At 44.7% G+C, this 9,566-nt stretch overlaps 1 pseudogene; it reads left to right on the top strand.

Annotated features, from left to right (window-relative positions):
- The first annotated feature begins 4,702 nt into the window (after positions 1-4,702).
- Positions 4,703-9,104, top strand: LOC101051528 (prohibitin 1 pseudogene; annotated as a pseudogene).
- The last annotated feature ends 462 nt before the right edge of the window (positions 9,105-9,566 follow it).

Here is a 9,566-nt window from a genome sequence, read left to right on the forward strand (position 1 = left end):
ATGCTTAACTTTCAAACAAATAAACAAAAGGATGAAAGAGAAGTCATTAAATGCAGCTCTATCAGAGGATAACACTGGAGAAGGTGGTAGTAATTTGAAAAGATATGCATGCTCTACTGGCCTTTTTGCTTTAGGTCTGACAAAGGTGGCAGTGCTTAAGGTAAAGAAAAAATTATTTTGTCAGGCCCCATATTAGAAATGTTAACATCTTCCTTACACCCATAGCCTATCAGTTACCTAATCTGTTCTTTCAAAGTGTCTTTTGCATCTGTCCCTTCAACTCCATAGCCTCTTCTATCAGCTTTGTCTAAATTTTACACTATTCATGATTAATAGTTCTATTTGAGATTTCTAAGTAATGTCACACAATCTGCTCTGAATAGGCAGGCATACACTGCATTCTGTTTTTAAAAATAAGATATCGAAGTGCTCATTTCATTTTTTCTCAAAAACATGTGGCTCTACTTTCCTCAGAAAAAGAGAAAGTCAAATGTCTCTGAAGTGACCCATGCATGTAACAGATCACTTGGTTTCCTGTGGTAATGATTGAGGCAGAGAGATTACCACATGGTGACTCGGTGTCTGACCAGGAAGCCACCCTTGTTGATAGTGTCAGTCATTCCCCTTATTCCTAGGACTCCAGCTATCAGAGAGCACAAATTCACATTTGTGAATTTGACAACAAATGACTTGGAAACAGTTTCTACAGCATAGTGTCTTCTGTCGGGGCTTACCTATATTAGAGTGCCTAAATTTAATTAAACAACATGCAAATATTTATAGAGTATCTAGGGACAAAGCAGTATGCTAGGTACAACAGAGAGCTACAAACACTGCATAAGGCATAGTTCTCACCCTGAAACAGCTAATAGTCTATTGGGGAGGCAGACCTCATATGAGGCTGGTTTAGCAGATTTCATAGAATTGTGAGGATTTGGCATAAAAAGGAGTTGAATAGGTAAAGGGAAAGGCATTTAGGTCAGTTTGAAATTTTATCGCTTTTCATCTGAAGCCTTCATAAAACTTACAGAACAAAGTAGATATAACGTGCTTTAAAAAATAAACTATAAAGATCGAAACAGAAGTTAGAAGACCTTTCTGAGTTTAAGTTTAGGAAACATTTTCCAATGTTTTTCATAAAAGAAATTGTCAGACTAATAATATATTTGGATTAATAACAGTGTCTAAATAGCTTTTGCTCTGATTTTTTACTGATTGGCAGAAATAGAGTCTAGTGGTTATGAACCTGCCTGAGTCAAAACTAAGGCATTTTACATCTTCTAGCATTGCTCTGCAGTCAACAGAAGTTAAAAATGATCACTCAACTTCGATCAAAATTACTAGTGTGCTTGCTGGCAACTATAAGCTGTATGCTCAAAGAAGTGATGAAAAATTGTTTAACTCAGAAGCAGGTGCACTAGACTAAAGAAGCAGAATGAAATTTTCCATCTCTCATGGCAATGGGTATAATTTGGGAGCGGGATGTTACAAAGGTGTGTTGATGCCCATGAAAGGCAAGATTGACCAGGATAGAGTTTATACTCTCCCACCTGATATCCACCTGGTCCTCTCTCTCACTCCACTAAGGAATGAGTTTAGATGCCACCTCCTTAGAGAGGCTATCCTTAACTGCCTCTGTATAAAATCACACTCTCCTTCACTCCATTCTCCCATATTGCTTTATAATTATTTAAGTTTATGTTTAGTATTGATAGAGGAAGAAGGCAGAGAAATTCTAGGCAGACAGGCAAAACCCCACCTTTGAGCCTAAAAACCTGAAACCCATGGCCGAAAGTGAGAACATTTATCCCTGTTTTCCTGCTCTCTCCTGATTGGTTCTTTCTGAATAATGTCTTTTTACCAATTGAATACTGCCTTTTCCGAAACTACCTATGGCCCACCCCATCTCCAATCCTGTTCCTATAAAGGCCCCAGACTTAGTCAATAGACGGGGAGAAACTGCTTGACTGGAGAGAGGTGACTTGAGAGGAATGGCTGGACTATGGAGGAGAGATGTCTTAACTTCAAAGAAGAGGTGGATAGAGATGGTTGAACTTCAGGGAAGATTGCCTGCCTGTTCCAACCCGTCTCCACTTCCCCTCTCCACCGAGAGCCATTTCCATTGATAAGTAAAGTTCTTCACCTCTATCATCCTTCAAATGTCTGTGTGACCTCATTCTTCTTGGATACTAGACAAGAGCATGGGACCCACTGAGTGCAAGTACCCAAAAAAGACTGTTACACTGGCCCTTTGCCCTCACTGGTGGAGGGCACCCATTCCACATGATGAGGCAAGGGGCTCGTTGAGTTGATAACACATCACTATTCATGGATGGCAGAGATAAAAGAACATTTTAACATACCTTCTGGGGATTCGGGGGTCACTGGCACCTTCACCTGGGCAGTGCCATGGAACTCACATGGAGCCAGCTTCTGCTGGCACCCAAAGCAGCCAGCTGTATCCCTCACTCATTTGTCTATGCCTGGTCTAGCCACAGGGCCTGCATGGAGCCTACGCCTTCAGGTGCCAAAAGCAGCCAGCTGGCTGAACCCCATTCTCGCTTATTCAAGTGCTCCCTCCCACAAGAGGTTGAGGGTGGCAGGCCGAGTAAACAGGGAATCCCCATTGCAAGTCCAATGAAGGAGTCAAGGAAACTCCTCATGATCTGAAGACTGATCTGAGATTCATCAGAAGGGTGAGTAAATGTGGGTCTGTTTCTTCACTTTTGTCTCCAAGACTTCTTGTCCTCAGACTTTCCTCTAAAGGCAGATAATACTAAACCTCTGAGTGGCCAGTTAAAGGCAAATAGCACAGCTACAGGGACAGAATATGTCTCTGCCACTTACTTCTCTATCTTTTGGGTGAAAGGGATGTTAGCTTTGTTTTCCTTCATGGAAGTCTAGCCATTGCGTGGGACTAAGATAAGGTCCTGGGGCAACTGAAGGTATGAGGCTGAGGCCACTCGTCAGTGTTGCTGGAAGGCCCCTAAACTGGTTCCATCCCTGACTGCCTGTAATTGTGTCGGCCAAGACCCTTAGACTTTTCTATGGTATCTTTTCTTCCTTCTTTCATGGTTTGAAATGGCTCTTATCTCTTCTTTTATGATGTTAAGGGTGTTGCTGCAAACTGCAGAAATATTGCTAGGTAGAATGAGCATCTGTCCCAGCCATCAGATATGCAATTCAGAGCAATGAATTTCTGTCTATTCTTAGAGATGCCACTCCAACCCCAACAGCTTCAGGTGTGTACAATGGACAGACAAGCATATGGTGGCTCCTCTTACCCACCCCCCCTCTGCTGGGGCACATGGCCATGTCCACTGCATGGGCATGCTCTACCCAACAATCACCCTGGGTAGGGATGAGCTGTGGCTGCCATCCAGGCCCCAGGATGGTCTTGGGGGATAGGTATTTCCCCTGTTAAAGGAACCATTTGCATAGAACAGAAATTTTTTCTCCTGGCACCTCTTTCCCTCACTGCACTTAAGCTGTTTTTTTTTTCCCCTTTTCTCCACCATGTCAGGAGGTCATAGCCCTGCAAATACAGGGACCTTTTCTATGTGACTGGGTTTCTTTTTCCTACCTAAACACTCTGCTTATGATAGGGAAGCAATGGAGGAGTGAGCTCACCGGTGGCTGGCTGCAAATTTGATGAAGGCCATCTGAGACTTAATCTAAATGAATCCATGCACCCCTCTGAGGCACATTTTTGTCCCAAACTCGATTCCAAGCTTTGTGTTGAGGCCCTAGAAATAAAAACTAGAAATAAAAAAAAATAATAAAAACTAGTAATAAGAAGTAGATCTGAGGGATTTGAAAACAGAAAAAATGGAAAGGAAGAGCACAGTATAGGTGGGCCAATTAAAGCCTTGTTTCATGGCTACAGGTCATGCTAGTATCCATGGCATAAATGAAGCCCAGGGAACTCAAAGACTACCGAGAGCGGGGTGATAGATTGTGTAGGTAAATGTGAATAACTACTGCATTTTAGGTCCTACTGCTTGATGGGTGTAGGTTGCACTGGCACCCATGGAAGGTGTCCCACCTAGGCCACCAGGATTCAGGGATGAAAAGATGAAATGGAAAAGGAGACACACTTTTCTCCCTCACACACCCTGAGTTTTCACTGAAAGAGAGAAAGGAATCAAGGAACACCTATCTCCCTGTCTTTTTCAGATGGCTAACCAATCATCTTCAGTCTGCACTCCTCTGGAGTGTATCCTGAACCGCTGGGACTACTTTGACCCTCAGACTCTGGAGAAAAAATGCCTCATAGCCCTTTGCACAAAGGTTTGGCCAAATTACAATTTGCAGGAAGGACTGCATGGCCTCAGGAAGGAACCATTTCTATACCATCCTGCAGCTGGATCTTTTCTGTAAATGTGAGGACAGATTGTTGAGACCCCATATGTGCAGGCGTTCTTTACCTTGAAGGTAATCCAGACTTTTGCTGAGAGTGTATGATTGATCCAGTCCTCCTCTTTGTCATCTCAGGAGATCCTGCAAGGGGAAATCCCAGGGAACTAAAGAAACAAACCCTAGAGGCACCTCCTGCAAGGGAGTCAGCTCCCTCTGGCCCTGCTTCTCCAGGTCCATCCCATCTTCCTTATTCAATTTCTCTCTCTCACTTGCCCACTCCTAAAAATCCTCATTCTAGACAGGCCCATCTCATTCCTGACCTTACAGCAGATGCCTAGTGAATATGGCCCCAGTAGGGTCCAGGTCCCCCTCCTCTCTACAGGACTTAAGGCAAATTAAGGAGCTTGGCGAGTTTTCAGATGACCCTGACAGTTATATAGAGGCTTTCCAGAACTTAACCCAAGTATTTGAACTCCCCTGGAAAGATGTTACGTTACTTCTGAATTAAACCCTGACTAACATAGAGAAGCAGGATGTTCTCCAAGTGGCAGAGAGATTTGGGGATAAGCTTTGCATTTCATATAGTACCAGGAAAGGGGATGAGCCTTAACCAATAGGAAGAGAAGCAGTACCATTGGATGACCCTAAATAGGATCCCAGTGATGAACTGGGAGAATGGAAGAGAGAACACTTCCAGATGTGCATACTGGAGGGCTTATGTAGGACTAAAACTAAGCCTCTCAACTACTCCAAATGATCCATGATAGATCAGGGATTTGAAGAGAACCCTACTGCTTCCTTGGAAAGGCTTAAAGGGGCCTTGGTAAGCACACGTCTCTATCTCCTGATTCAGTCAAGGGAAAACTTATCTTAAAGGATAAATTTCTTACTCAGGCAGACCTTGATGCCAGGAGGAAGCTGCAGAAACAGGCCATGGGACCAGACAGTACTTTACAGGACCACCAGAAAGTGGCAATCTCAGTCTTTTATAACAGGAATAGGGAGGAGGCCTGGGACAGAGAAAAGAGACACAAGAAAAAGGCAAAGGCTTTAATGACCACCTCTTAGGCCCACAAACTCCAGAATTCCTGGGATATATCTGTTAGCTGCTACCAATGTGGCAAGCCACGGCATTTTTAAGAAGGACAGTCCTGACAGCATGAGGAAGCAACCATGACCCTGTTCAATCTACAATGGGGACCACTGGAGGGCAGATTGTCCCCAGAGATGTGGGTCACCAGGTCCAGAGCCAATCTCCAAAATGGTCCATCAGTATTGGTGGTTCCTGGGGCTCCTCTTTTAGGCTCTCGTGGTTCAAACCACCATTACCACACAGGAGCCCCAGGTATCTCTGGAAATTCAAGGGAAGAAAGTGGAACTCATTCTGGACACTGGGGTGGGTCTCTCAGTTCTCTTCTCCAATCTCGCCCCTACATCCTTTCTTACCACAACCACGAGGGACATCTCAGAAAGGTCTTTATCCCAATTTTTTTCCCAACCCCTTAGTTGTGGTTGGGGAGACCTTTTCTTTACCTATGTCTTTTAAATTATACCTGAAATCCCAATTCCTCTGTTGCGCAGAGGTATTCTGGCAGAGACCACCATCCTGATGGCCCCATGACAAACTCTTTGTTTACCCTTAGTGGAGACCAATATTAACCAAGAAATTTGGGCAATTCAAGGGAAAATTGGCTGAGCCATAATGGCTATACCAGTCTGGATCCACCTTAAGGATCTCCCCTTCTTTCCTAACCAGAGACAATATCCCTTGAAGCCAGAATTTAGGAAAGGACTAGAAGCCATCAATGATAACTTGAAGATACAGAGGCTCTTCAAACCCTGCAATAGCCCTTTTAATACCCCAATATTGGGGGTACAAAACCCAACAGGGAATGGAGACTAGTTCGTGACCTCCACCTTGTTAATGAAGCTGTGGTTCCAATACACCCAGTCGTTTCCAATCTATATACCCTGCTAGCTGTAATACCTGAGGGAACTAAGTGGTTCGCAGTCCTGGACCTAAAGGATACCTTCTTCTGCATACTGTTACACCCCAACTCCCAGGATTTATTTGCATTTCAGGATCCCTCTAACCAAACCACCCAGCTAACCTGGATAGTGTTACCTCAGGGATTCTGGGACAGAATCCTATTTGGGCAGGCATTGTCCAAAAACCTCTCTGAACTCCTTTATCCTAAGGTTAAAGTTTTACAATATGTAGATGGCATTCTCCTCTGTGCTCCAACTGAGGAAATCCCTCAGGAAGGCAGTAAGGCTCTTAATTTTTTGGCTAACAGAGGATATAAGGTTTCAAAATCTAAAGCTTAGCTCTGTCAGAATTCAGTGAAGTACTTAGGTCTGGTCTTGTCAGAAGGGATCAGGGCATTGGGAAAAGAAAGGATTAAACTCATCTCCTTCTTTTGCCTCCCCCAAACCCTGAAGCAACCGAGGGGACTCTTGGGCATTACAGGATCTTGCACACTATGGATACCTGGGTATGGTGAAATAGCTCATCCCTTATATCACCTAATGAAGAAGACTCAGGTAGCTAAAACTTACTCCTGAATTTGACAACCAGAGGCTAAAAGGGCTTTTGACCAACTAAAACAAGCCTTACTTAAGCCCTTAGTGTTCTCATAGGGAAGATGTTTAATCTTTACATGACAGAAAGGAAGGGAATGGCCCTGGGAGTTCCAACCCAGGCCCCAGGTCCAGCTTAACAGCTTGTAGCCTACCTAAGTAAGGAGCTTGATTTGGTAGTTAAAGAGTGGTAGGACTGCTGTTCTCTAAGGGGAATCTTTGGCTAATGGACAACTGCCTCTTCGGATATCAAGCTCTGCTACTAGAGGGATCTTCAGTCCAATTAAGAACCTGTCTCTCCCTAAATCCAGATACCTTCATCCTAGAGGAAGTTGGGGAGCTTCAACATGACTGCAAACAGATAGTGGTACAAACCAATGAGGCCAGAGAGGACCTCAAAGAAACCCCCTTGGAGAACCCAGACTGAATTCCCTTTACAGACAAAAGTTCTTTTGTAGAAGAAGGGATCCATAAAGAAGGGTATGCGATAGTTACCCTGAATGATATTACTGAGAACATGTCTCTCTCCTCAGGCACAAGTGCTCAACTAGTCAAGCTAATTGCCCTAATGAGGGTGCTTGAATTAAGCCACGGGAAAGCAGTTAAAACATTTATACTGATTCTAAGCATGCTGTTCTAGTCTTCCATGCCCATGCCAGTATCAGGAAAGAGAGGAACCTCCTTACAGCTAACGAGTCTCCCATTACATACCATCAGGAAGTTAACAGAGTATTATTCTCAGATTTCCTCCCATGGAACGTGCCAGTAATACATTGTAAAGGCCACCAAAAGGGGATTGATGAAATAGTTGAGGGAAATAGATTGGAAGACAAAGGAGCTAAATCAGCACTGAGACAGCCCCAGATTTCTGGTCCACAGGAAACCCCTCTGATCTCGGAGGGCTCCATAAGAGAAATAAAATCTCAATATTCTCTTGCAGAAATAGAATAGGCCACTTCTTGGGGATACATCTTTCAGTTCTCAAGATGGCTACAACTGGAGAATGGCAAGCTTCATCTCCCAGCGGCCAACCAATGGAAAGTTCTTAAAATAATTCACCAAGCCTTCCACGTAGGTAAGGATAAACTTACCAATTGGCACAGGGATTGTTCTCAGATAAAAATCTGATACAGGCTGGGCGCGGTGGCTCAAGCTTGTAATCCCAGCACTTTGGGAGGCCGAGGCGGGTGGATCATGAGGTCGAGAGATCGAGACCATCCTGGTCAACATGGTGAAACTCCGTCTCTACTAAAAATACAAAAAATTAGCTGGGCATGGTGGCGTGTGCCTGTAATCCCAGCTACTCAGGAGGCTGAGGCAGGAGAATTGCCTGAACCCAGGAGGCGGAGGTTGCGGTGAGCCGAGATCGCGCCATTGCACTCCAGCCTGGGTAACAAGAGCAAAACTCCGTCTCAAAAAGAAAAAAAAAAAAAGAAAAAAATCTGATACAAACGGTCAAAAAGGTTGTTAATGCTTGTGAGACTTTCCTTAAAAATAATCCCGGGACTCACTTTCTCATCCCATGGGTACAGAAACCAATTATCTTTGACTGCAGTTCTTGGCCACATAATGTGCCAGTCATCACTGGTAGCAAAGATTTACAGAATGTCAACATCACACTGCGCATCCTCTTCCGGCCCGTTGCTAGCCAGCTGCCTCGCATCTTCACCAGCATCGGAGAGGACTATAATGAGCGTGTGCTGCCGTCCATCACGACCGAGATCCTCAAGTCAGTGGCGGCTAGCTTTGATGCTGGAGAATTAATCACCCAGAGAGAGCTGGTCTCCAGGCAGGTGAGCGACGACCTTATGGAGTGAGCAGCTACCTTTGGGATCATCCTGGACGATGTGTCCTTGACACATCTGACCTTGGGGAAGGAGTTCACAGAAGCGGTGGAAGCCAAACAGGTGGCTCAGCAGGAAGCAGAGAGAGCCAGATTTGTGGTGGAAAAGGCTGAGCAGCAGAAAAAGGCGGCTATCATCTCTGCTGAGGGTGACTCCAAGGCAGCTGAGCTGATTGCCAACTCACTGGCCACCGCAGGGGACGGCCTGATCGAGCTGCACAAGCTGGAAGCCGCAAAGGACATCACGTACCAGCTGTCACGCTCTCAGAACATCACCTACCTGCCAGCGGTGCAGTCTGTGCTCCTCCAGCTGCCCCAGTGAGGGCCCACTCTACCTGCACCTTCATGGGCCAACTGGGCCACAGCCCCAGTGATTCTTGACACTGCCTTCCTTCTGCCCCCACCCCAGAAATCACTGTGAAATTTCATGATTGGCTTAAAGTGAAGGAAATAAAGGTAAAATCACTTCAAAAAAAAAAAAAAAAAAAAAAAAAAAAAAAAAAAAAACCATAATAATCCCCTCAACCAATGGCTTGTTTCCCCAGGAACGCAAAGGACAGGAAGCTACCTGGGGAAAGACTGGCAAATGCATTTCACCAAAGACAAGGGGCATCCAGTACCTGCTAGTATGGGTGGATGCCTTCACTAACTGGGTAGAATCATTTCAATATTAGACAGAGAAAGCCTTTGAGGTGATTGATAAAAGTACTAATTAGTGAGATATTTCCTTGCTTTGTACTCCCAAAATACCTTCAGAATGATAATGGCCCCTCATTCAAGGCTG

This window comes from Saimiri boliviensis, chromosome X (assembly GCF_048565385.1).
Source record: "Saimiri boliviensis isolate mSaiBol1 chromosome X, mSaiBol1.pri, whole genome shotgun sequence".
Lineage (NCBI taxonomy): Eukaryota > Metazoa > Chordata > Mammalia > Primates > Cebidae > Saimiri > Saimiri boliviensis.